Consider the following 9,106-nt stretch of genomic DNA (forward strand, 5'->3'; position numbering starts at 1 on the left):
ATGAACAAACCTCAGGAAGAACATTTGAGAAAAGTCAACAATAAAACACACATGACTCACTTGAAAAACATAAACTGACCTGTTTGCTTGAAGCCGTTCTTTTTCTTCTTTCATGCACATGTCATCTTCACTGGCTGCTCATTTTTATCAGAAGATTTAAGGTAATATATTTGGCTGAATCTTGTAAAAGCATGCTTAGGTAAACCCACCACCCCAAAAAAAAAAAAACAAACAAAACAAAAAAACAACTTTTGTACTGGGACATTTTCATAACAATTGAAGGTGCACTACAAAGGATTTCTCTTTTAAGTTTTTGTTAGAAAAGAATAATTGAGCCAGTGCATAAAAACAGTGTTCAGAATCAAAAGAGCTTTCTTGTTTTGAGTCACTAGAATGGTACATCTACAATAATGATTTATATTCAGTGCTGTCCATAAAAAAGTAATTAAAGACGGCTGTTAAAGTGCCAGATATGCTACTCTCTTGATCAGATGGCATCTTTTTTGCATACACATCTTGTAGGACGTTGTTATTTGTACTTACTATCGAGGAACTTGGTTTAGCTAGTCAGATCCGCTCTGAGTATGCTGATCAGAGGTAACCATGACTATCTAACCATCAGATTCCTCCACATGGAGCATGAGTGCTGAAACACAATGGACATTAAAGGGGTCATATGATGCTGCTAAAAGGAACATTATTTTGACTTAATTATGTTCCCACTGGTCTTTTTACGCGTTGCGTTGCATTGCATCGCATCACGCTACGTAAACATAAAACTCTGTCTGCATTTGTGATCGGAGAAATGACAAACAACAAATGCTACTCTACACTGCCCAAAACTCGCATTTGAATCATCAGTGGCAAATCCTTTAAATGAAAACGTACTTACGTGAGTCAGAACTGCCGGCATTGTAGTCTAACGTTACTCTCCCAGGATCAGTAAACAGTCCTCCATAAAATGTGCTGCACACATCTGGATATTTGGGTTAAACTGTTCTGGAACAGTGTGGTAAATACAACTTAACCACTGATTTGTAGTCGTGTCCTCTTGGAAGACCAAACAAAGTAGTTTCGCTTTCACAACAAAGCACACAGCGCCTTCACGACATGGCTGCAGCGTCAACAATACTACAGTGAGAATAAAAGTTACGCCTTCTTTCTTTGCGTGAACATTTGGGCGGCGTTATGCAAATCTTCCCACATAGTGAGGTAGATATGTGGGGGCGTGTTAGAACGAGCCATTTTAGGTAGGTGTGGCTGACTCTGAACTTTTATAAAGAATATCTCTTTGAATTTGAGACTCTAGTCTTTGCAACTTTACAGATCTTCTTTATGCACCAAGAGCTTGTAACACTCCAAAGAGAAAGGAAAAATTGAAATCGCATCATATGACCCCTTTAAAAAATAAAAATAAAAAACACGTTTTCAGCAAGGAGCTTGCAGTTCTATGTTTTAGCCACAGATGTCGAAAGAGGGCACTATGGAGCCATTAAGGAGACATGGTGTTGAAAAAATTATGGTGCAAATGGGAAGAAAAAATATATGTCAGTACTTCTGCGTTCACTCGCAAAAGCATTGAATCCCCCTTTGTGTTTGCACGCAAAATAACTGAAATATAGATGTTTCCTTCCGCCTCATTTCCCCACAAACACAAAGTTTTTTGGTGTTGAAATACACACTCATTGATTCATTGTTTATCATCATCTTGTCGCTTTGGGGCCCAGAGTTCCAGTGTTCACTTAAGCACAATTCTCTTTACCGTAGTGGAAGAAACGTCTCTGGAATAATCATGGAAAGTTCTACTGTGAATAGTTTGTTTTACTTGCTCAGCTCTAAAATAATAATCTTATGGTAAAGATCATTTGGAGAGAGGGGTATTCAGCATTCTGAATTATCAAATATAACAATATATGCAAAATATTTGATTTCACTCTTTGGATTTGGGGTGAAATTTGTCTTGAACTTGTTGTTGACAGGTTATGTGGGATTTGTGGGACTTTCTTGGGAGAGTTTGGCCTAATGCCAAAGGATCTGGGTTGTCTGACCCAGAAAGTATACGCAGTTACTGATATCACATGACTTGTGCTGTGAATGAGTGTGGATGAAAGATGTTTGTTAACCTACCCAATCTCTCCTTATATTTGACTTTTGTGTGTCTCCTCCAGATCTGGTTTGGCATCAGGCTCTGGTGGGATTTGATCTGGAATGGCTGCCCAGCTTCACCAAAGGGAAGACAAAAAAGTGGCTGTAGTGCAGCTGTGTGCATCAGAGGAGAAATGCTATCTGTTTCACATCTCCTCCATGTCAGGTGGGCTTAGGCAGAAGCTGCCTGTCATTGCTTAGTATTATCTGATTATCTGCTCAGGTACTTTATGTCTAATGTTTCAGGGTTTCCTCCTGGCCTGAAGGTGTTTTTGGAGGATGAAAATATCATGAAAGTTGGTGTGGGAATTGAGGGTGACAAGTGGAAGTTACTATCTGATTATGACATCAAATTGAACAATATTGTTGAGCTGTCTAATCTGGCAAACAAGACGGTATGCATTTAAATTTTTGGGTGAACTATCCCTTTAACACAAAGAATTAAACTCCCAGCATGAATGGTTACTCAAATCACATGTCTTTTTGGCTGGAGGGTGATGAGTATGGGATAATGGACAGTAAATTACAGTCAGCCAGTCACAAAATAACCTCTTTTTGTTTTATCCAGCTGTATTTATAAGTGCAACTTATAACATCCAAGTGAAAGATAAAACACTAACATGTCAGAAAAAAAAATAATAAAACAGAATCACTGAGTTGGAAAAAGCATCACCCCATCCTAAAAATTACGTATAAATTCAATCAGGAGTAGCTCATCACCTTCTCAATGGCAGTGGTGGGCAGTAACGAAGTAGTTTTACTTTGTTACTGTACTTAAGTACATTTTTCAAGTATCTGTACTTTACTGGAGTAGTTTTATTTTGAGTAACTTTTACTTTTACTTCACTACATTCCAAAGCATAAGATCTTACTTTTTACTTCACTACATTTTTGGGAAAATCCCAGGTATTTTGAGCAGTAGCTACGATTATTTAAAAAATATATATGCTAATATAAAATTAAATCATAAAAGTAGCCAATATAAAACTGCAAAATAAACATTCATCTATCGGTACTTTTTACTTAAGTACATAAAAAATCAAGTACATTTGTACTTTCACTCGAGTAAAATTGAAAACTGAGTACTTTTACTTTTACTGGAGTAATATTTCATTATACGGATCTGTACTTTTACTCAAGTACTTGATTTCAGGACTTCGTCCACCACTGCTCAATGGCACACAAAGCCATTTGACTTTCAGCTGTAAAAAGCTGTGCTCATTTTGATCAGCTCAGCATGAAAAGAGCTTTCCTGGAGCATTTCAGTCCTTAGTAGTGCAACTGAAGCAAACAAACAACTATGGGTGGCAAGACACTGTCAAAAGATCTCCGGGATAAAGTTGTGGACAGACACAAGTCAGGAGATGGAGACAAAAACATTTCAAAGTCTTTATCAATGCCTAGAAGCACAGTGAAGTCTATTATGAAGAAGTGGAAGGTATTTGATAAAACACAGACCCTCCCTGGATCGGGACGTCACTCCAAACTGATGAAAGAGCCGGAGGAAACTGATCAGAGAGGAGACCAAGAGCTACAGTAACTCTGAAGCAGCTGCGGGAGTTTATGACAAAGAGTGATCATTGTGTGCTTGTGACAATATCACAAATTCTCCTCAAACGTGGCTTGTATAGGAGGGTTGAAGAAAAAAAGCCACTCCTCAAGAAAGGCCACATGCAGTCAGACTGAGCTTTGCCAAAACACACCTTGAAGATTCTGAGGCAGATGAGACTAAAATTGAATTATTTGGCCTCAACAGCAAACGATATGTCTGGCGGAAATCCAATACAGCTCAGCATCCAAATAACAGCATTCCTGCAGTAAAGCATGGAGGTGGTGATGTCCTGTTCTGGGTGTTTCTCTGCAGCAGGGACTGGAGCACTCGTCAGGATCGAAGGAAAAATGGATGCAAAATACCGTCAAATTCTTGAGGAAATCTGCTGTCCTCTGCCAGAAAGTTGTCAATGAGAAGAAGGTTTAATTCCAACATGACAGTGACCCAAAGCACACAGCAGAACTGAGCAGACAGTGGTTGAAGGAGAAAAAGATGAATGTCCTTGCATGGCCTCGTCAGAGTTCAGACTTAAACCCCACTGAAAATCTGTGCAATGACTTGAAGACTGCAGTCCACAAACACTCACCATCAGATTTAACTGAACTTGAGCACTTCTGCAAAGAAGAGCGGGCAAATATTGCAAAGCCTAGATGTGCAAAGTTAGTAGAGACAAATCCCAACAGACTAAAGGCTGTAATTAAAGCAGAAGGTGCTTCAACAAAATACTGACACCTTTTTCCAACTCAGTGATTCTGTTTTATTTTTATTTTTTTCTGACATGTTGGTGTTTTATCTTTCACTTGGATAGTTATAAGTTGCACTGAGTAAATACAGCTGGATAAAACAAAAACTGTGTCCGTCTTCATTTCAGGCTGCAAAGCAACAAAATGTGATTATTTTAAAAAGGGGTGATTCTTTTCTATATACACTGTATTTTGCGATAATAACTGGCTGACTGTAATTTAGCTTATTACACGGCAGTGTTGCTATTGTTAGCTAAAATTAAAACTATGAAAAATCATTTTCAGTAATTGAAAGAAAGCTAAAATAAAATAAAATCCAAATATTAGACTTGGAAATGTTGCCTTGGCAATTAACTGAAATAAATAAGTTGAAGTTGAACTTGAAGGACTAAAATTACTAAAACTAAAAGCTAAATAAAAATAAATTAAAGTTATAAATATAACAATATGTAATGGAAAATGGAAATGAACAATCTAAAAATAGAAACTCGTTCAAAACATTAATAAATACTATAATACTAAATAAATAATCCTAAAGTAACACTGATACAAGGACATGAAATATTGATTTTCAGATCAAATGATCTATTATCTTAAAACTTTGGCTAAGAAAAAAATAGTCCATTGCTGTGTAAGAAATCAGCCTAGCAGCTGTAATATTGTTTTAGTGTTCATGTTAATATTGAAGTTCTCTAATGTCATTTTTGCTGCAGTCGATTAATGAGATGCAAGGTGGAGCCAAGATGCTTGGTTGAATTGAGAGAGTGAGTTAGAGGTGTGGTGTGACAGACATGAAAGTAGTGCTGGATGAGCAGTCTGATATACAATATTGGCAGGGAAGACAGTGAATACTAGGAAATATCTGCAATTGACTCCATCTGACCACAGTACCCTGAAACAGCTGTTAAGTACTGTATCGTGGCAGTGACATACGTCAAGATAAATATGTTTATTCAGTGAAGCACACTGTCCTCTATGTATTGTGAAGATATGTACAGTGAAATAAGACCTTTTAGTTAAGAGTTGAAATAATAAATCATGTATTGCCAAAATTTCATGTTGATTTTGAGTGAGATAAATGGATGTTTATGTGTTGGTTGTTTTATTCAGATGAGATGTTGTGAGAAGTGGAGTTTGGACGGTCTAGTAAAGCACTTGTTGAAGAAGCAGCTCTTGTGCGCTGTAGTCACTGGGACAACTTTGGTCTGACAGAAGACCAGAAGAGATATGCTGCCACAGATCAGATGCTTACGTGAGTCAAAATAAACACTTGCCATTAAAATGGGTAAAACTGTGGTGTGACAAACTAAATGCTGTCTATATATATATATATATATATATATATACAGTGGGTACGGAAAGTATTCAGACCCCCTTATATTTTTCACTCTTTGTTATATTGCAGCCATTTGCTAAAATCATTTAAGAGAGTGAAACTCTGAAGCACTCAGTCAGTGTGTTCGACGAGTAAAAATATATCTGTGCTTAACTTATACTTAGCCTCCAACTCACACACTGGCGAGTAAAATCTGAGAATGTATTAGCCAGTGGCTAATATTAGACATCATTTAGTCGCCCAGAGTTAAGATTTAGTCACATATGCGAGTGATTTACTCGCAATGTAGGGGGTTGTATATATATATATATGTGTGTGTGTGTGTGTGTGTGTGTGTGTATGTATGTATGTATATGTGTGTGTAATTTTTTTAGGGCTGTCAAATCGATTAAATGCGATTAATCACATCAAAATAAACGCTTGTTTACGTAATATATGTGTGTGTACTGTGTATATTTATAGATGTATATATAGATACACACACATAGACAAATATATATATATATATATAGAGAGAGAGAGAGAGAGAGAGAGAGAAATATGAGGTTTGTATATTATTTTTAAATGTTACATTTTCTTCTATAATCCAAATAAAAATACAACATTTTCTTGCGTAGATCAATGAGACAATCGAGGACACTATAGCAGAGGAGTTCATTGCAGAATGCATTAAAAGGCAGGACAGGATTTATCAAACAGTACAAGACAATATTACAAATATCCAACATAAAACAAAAAAGAGAAAATTGGAAAAGGGATTATCTATTGACATCCAAGTTGGAGACCGGGTACTGCGGCAGAATGTACGGAGCAGGCAGAGAAAGGGAGGCAAACTAGACCCAGACTACACTGGTCCATACACGGTAATAAATGTGGAGGGCAAATCTGTTGACTTAAAGGACGACAAAGGACACTGCTTTCCCAAAATTAACAAAGACCATTTAGTCCACTTCATGGAATATCCCCAAATACTTGCTGCCACCCAGCCTCAGACAAATTGTTCAGTCTGTATATATGCTTCTGTCGACATATGTACATCTTCATATAAATAACTGTAAAGTTGCAATAAAAGGTAACTGAGCATCTCTCTCTCGCTCTCTTACTCACATACAGTGTTAGAAGAAATATGGGCCAAGAAAAAAGGCGGCATACTACGCAGTAAAATTGGCCCACAAATAAAGTCATTACATGGAATGTTGAACGCCTCAGACCTGGAGAAATGCTTAAAAAGTGAGGTAGATTATGTAACCCATCAATATTTATAAATCTGCAAATAGTGTATGTAATTGCTTTTCTAAAATAGATTTGATTTTAGAAGAGCAAAATTTTATTTAATCAGTTGTTCTCTAGGCATAAATAAATGCGCTGTAAGGGGTATAATTGTGTAAATCAATTTTTGTTTTAGGTTATCAATGCATACTTGACCTTGCTTACTAAAACTACGCAGGCAAGGGCTATGTGCTTGATTCCTTTCAGGCATCGAACCTCTGGAATGGCAGTGCCAGATCAATGAAAAGGGTAAAAACAAAAATCCTGATTTCTTCAAACAGATCTTGCATGCTAGGACAACTAGTAAAGTGACCTTGTTACAATATTCCATGCGTCTCCACTGTAGCTGGATCCAGGGGAATATGATGTTGTGATTGGTTCAATTAATGAGAACAACCACTGGACACTCATGGTCTGTTTCTTTCCATTCTCATCCTTCTATGAGCTAAAGTGATATAAATTCAGAGCAAGATTAAATAATATTCATTTTACAGGTGATTTATCCTAAAGAATGGAGGATTCTATACCTAAATTCTCTTGGTGAAAACCATCAAAAAATAGCTCATTGTAAAAAGGTTGTAAGGTCAGAACAAAAATATGCCCTTCATGTCCTCATTTATTAATTGTTTGTCTGATTTTTATTAACATTTGAAATACTTCTGAACCCAACAAAGCAATTTTATGGCCACGAAGGGAATTGCTGGGAAGTGGGAATGTGGTACTTTACCACACAGCTTCCAGCAGGATGGCACTTAATGTGGGATTTTTGTATGTAAAGTAGGTGTTTTTTAAATGCCCACTTACTAATTAAAAGTGTTAAAGTATTGAGGGTTTAATGAGTTCTTTTTGTAGTTTGCAGAAGCAATTCTAACAGGCGGCAGTTTGGAGTTTGGAACCACAGCTGCCAATGTTGACATGTTTCGCAAAGAAATGGGCCTGCGTCTGCTACAAGAAAGTGGTATGCATGTATTCGCATCCTGTGTATCTTGTGTGGATGGATATTTGTCCTCACATGCCAAGCATAAGTCTGTAAGGTCATCTATGGAAATAAAAGCATCAACATAATGCACTTAATATTGATGAAACAAATGATGTGTCAGTTATATATATATATTATACAACTGACACATCATTTGTTTCACTTGCTCTTTGAATGTTGCTTTAAAACATGCTGTAATGTCATTGTTTTGTTCAGATTCAGTGTGACTGCTGTAATGGGTGGTTTCACTGGGCATGTGTAAACCGACCCGATATAAAATATGTTTTTGTTTGTCCTGGATGCCAAGGCCCTGTTCAATTTTGTAATAGGATCTCTACGCACCATTTGATTAGTAAGTCATCACTTAGATCTACATTAAAAACATCTCTTTAGCCAGACTTTACAGAATGCATCTTGTATCTGCAATTTAATAGTACAAGATCAAATGCAAATAACACAAAAATTGTTTGCAGCTGCAGCTAATTACTCTCTGTCTGCCTTTCCACCTTACCTCAGGATGCCCATATAATCCCTAGCTCCAGTTGGATGCCAACCTCTCATAGAGACAGTGGAGTTATGACGCCCATCCCGAGGACACCTGTGACTGACAGATGCATAAGTTCTGGTTGTGCTGTTGATGTACTCCATATATTTAATTATTTCCTGGTTTTGCTTTTTCTTCATGTAAAGCTGCTTTAAAACAATGCAACATTGTAAAGTGCTATATAATTAAATTTGAATAGAATGGAATTTCTTGTAATGTCTATGCATTCTGATAAAGCCTCCTATGTGTAATGCATTGCTGCATATATTTATGCATGAATAAAACTGGAAAAGTTAACTCTTCGTGTGTGTGTTTAAGTAGTACTAGAAGCACAGCCTTTTATGGGCAATACATTTAAAATTACCCTATTCTTTTCTTTCGGTCTCTCTTCTCTTATATTGCCTTTTAGCTTTCAGGAAAACACCCATAAACAACATCTCTCAGCTGCTAATTATACATTTTTTTGAATTGTTGCAAGGCTCTTGACAAAAAAAAAAAAAAAAGCACACACAAAACGAAAAAAGGCAAAACAAAAAAA

The 9,106-nt window shown here is 36.7% G+C and overlaps 1 pseudogene; it reads left to right on the plus strand.

The window, feature by feature from the left end:
* LOC107684869 (Werner syndrome ATP-dependent helicase homolog) overlaps positions 1–9,106 on the plus strand; it is a 36,354-nt pseudogene continuing 27,248 nt past the window's right edge.

Source organism: Sinocyclocheilus anshuiensis, unplaced genomic scaffold (genome assembly GCF_001515605.1).
Source record: "Sinocyclocheilus anshuiensis isolate Anshui unplaced genomic scaffold, SAMN03320099.WGS_v1.1 scaffold657, whole genome shotgun sequence".
In the NCBI taxonomy this organism is placed as follows: Eukaryota; Metazoa; Chordata; class Actinopteri; order Cypriniformes; family Cyprinidae; genus Sinocyclocheilus; species Sinocyclocheilus anshuiensis.